At 37.6% G+C, this 2,500-nt stretch overlaps 2 non-coding genes across 2 annotated transcripts; both read left to right on the top strand.

Annotated features, from left to right (window-relative positions):
• Window positions 1-1,149: 1,149 nt before the first annotated feature.
• On the top strand, window positions 1,150-1,269 carry LOC113082231 (5S ribosomal RNA). The gene has a single exon (XR_003282536.1). It is a non-coding gene; the product is annotated as a 5S ribosomal RNA (ribosomal RNA).
• Window positions 1,270-1,633: 364 nt separating this feature from the next.
• On the top strand, window positions 1,634-1,752 carry LOC113082276 (5S ribosomal RNA). The gene has a single exon (XR_003282561.1). It is a non-coding gene; the product is annotated as a 5S ribosomal RNA (ribosomal RNA).
• Window positions 1,753-2,500: the final 748 nt, after the last annotated feature.

The raw sequence follows: 2,500 nt of genomic DNA, 5'->3' as shown, positions 1-2,500 counted from the left end.
GGGCCTGGTTAGTACATGGTTTGGAGACTGCCTGGGAATACCAGGTGCTTTAAACTTTTTGGAAAATTTCACGATTTATATAATAATCTTGCAAAAAAAAAAAAAAAAAAAAAAAAAGAGTCAATGCCCGATCTCTGAATCTTACCAGGTTTAGTTCTGGTTAGTACTTGGATGAGAGACTGCCTAGGAATACCAGGTGCTTTAAGCTTTTTTGAAACTTTTCACTTTGTATATAATAATTTAGCCAAAAAATAGAGTCAATGCCCGATCTCTGAATATTAGCAGGTTTGGGCCTGGTTAGTACATGGATGGGAGACTGCCTGGGAATACCAGGTGCTTTAAACTTTTTGGAAATTTTCACGATTTATATAATAATCTTGCAAAAAAAAAAAAAAAAAAAAAAATGAGTCAATGCCCGATCTCTGAATCTTACCAGGTTTAGGTCTGGTTAGTACTTGGATGAGAGACTGCCTAGGAATACCAGGTGCTTTAAGCTTTTTTGAAACTTTTCACTTTGTATATAATAATTTAGCCAAAAAATAGAGTCAATGCCCGATCTCTGAATATTAGCAGGTTTGGGCCTGGTTAGTACATGGATGGGAGACTGCCTGGGAATACCAGGTGCTTTAAACTTTTTGGAAATTTTCACGATTTATATAATAATCTTGCAAAAAAAAAAAAAAAAAAAAAAAATGAGTCAATGCCCGATCTCTGAATCTTACCAGGTTTAGGTCTGGTTAGTACTTGGATGAGAGACTGCCTAGGAATACCAGGTGCTTTAAGCTTTTTTTGAAACTTTTCACTTTGTATATAATAATTTAGCCAAAAAATAGAGTCAATGCCCGATCTCTGAATATTAGCAGGTTTGGGCCTGGTTAGTACATGGATAGGAGACTGCCTGGGAATACCAGGTGCTTTAAACTTTTTGGAAAATTTCACGATTTATATAATAATCTTGCAAAAAAAAAAAAAAAAGTCAATGCCCGATATCTGAATCTTAGCAGGTTTAGGTCTGGTTAGTACTTGGATGAGAGACTGCCTAGGAATACCAGGTGCTTTAAGCTTTTGGGTTTTTCTTTCCTACTTATATAATGTACTGGCGATTAGATGGGATGGTCTTTAAATAGCCCTCTCTTTGCAGCAGTCTTCGATTACGGCCATACCAACCTGGCTATGCCCGATCTCGTCTGCTCTCGGAAGCTAAGCAGGTTTGGGCCTGGTTAGTACTTGGATGGGAGACCGCCTGGGGAATACCAGGTGCTGTAAGCTTTTTGGAAACTTTTCACTTAGTATATAATAATTTTGCCAAAAAATAGAGTCAATGCCCGATCTCTGAATATTAGCAGGTTTGGGCCTGGTTAGTACATGGTTTGGAGACTGCCTGGGAATACCAGGTGCTTTAAACTTTTTGGAAAATTTCACGATTTATATAATAATCTTGCAAAAAAAAAAAAAAAAAAGTCAATGCCCGATATCTGAATCTTAGCAGGTTTAGGTCTGGTTAGTACTTGGATGAGAGACTGCCTAGGAATACCAGGTGCTTTAAGCTTTTGGGTTTTCTTTCCTACTTATATAATGTACTGGTGATTAGATGGGCTGGTCTTTAAATAGCCCTCTCTTTGCAGCAGTCTTCGCTTACGGCCATACCAACCTGGCTATGCCCGATCTCGTCTGCTCTCGGAAGCTAAGCAGGTTTGGGCCTGGTTAGTACTTGGATGGGAGACCGCCTGGGAATACCAGGTGCTGTAAGCTTTTTGGAAACTTTTCACTTAGTATATAATAATTTTGCCAAAAAATAGAGTCAATGCCCGATCTCTGAATATTAGCAGGTTTGGGCCTGGTTAGTACATGGATGGGAGACTGCCTGGGAATACCAGGTGCTTTAAACTTTTTGGAAAATTTCACGATTTATATAATAATCTTGCAAAAAAAAAAAAAAAAAAAAAAAAGAGTCAATGCCCGATCTCTGAATCTTACCAGGTTTAGGTCTGGTTAGTACTTGGATGAGAGACTGCCTAGGAATACCAGGTGCTTTAAGATTTTTTGAAACTTTTCACTTTGTATATAATAATTTTGCCAAAAAATAGAGTCAATGCCCGATCTCTGAATATTAGCAGGTTTGGGCCTGGTTAGTACATGGTTTGGAGACTGCCTGGGAATACCAGGTGCTTTAAACTTTTTGGAAAATTTCACGATTTATATAATAATCTTGCAAAAAAAAAAAAAAAAAAAAAATGAGTCAATGCCCGATCTCTGAATCTTACCAGGTTTAGGTCTGGTTAGTACTTGGATGAGAGACTGCCTAGGAATACCAGGTGCTTTAAGCTTTTTTGAAACTTTTCACTTTGTATATAATAATTTAGCCAAAAAATAGAGTCAATGCCTGATCTCTGAATATTAGCAGGTTTGGGCCTGGTTAGTACATGGATGGGAGATTGCCTGGGAATACCAGGTGCTTTAAACTTTTTGAAAATTTCACGATTTATATAATAATCTTGCA

Source organism: Carassius auratus, unplaced genomic scaffold (assembly GCF_003368295.1).
Source record: "Carassius auratus strain Wakin unplaced genomic scaffold, ASM336829v1 scaf_tig00035781, whole genome shotgun sequence".
In the NCBI taxonomy this organism is placed as follows: Eukaryota; Metazoa; Chordata; class Actinopteri; order Cypriniformes; family Cyprinidae; genus Carassius; species Carassius auratus.
The sequence above is the reverse complement of the archived record's forward strand: the minus strand, read 5'-3'. Positions and strand labels throughout refer to the sequence as shown.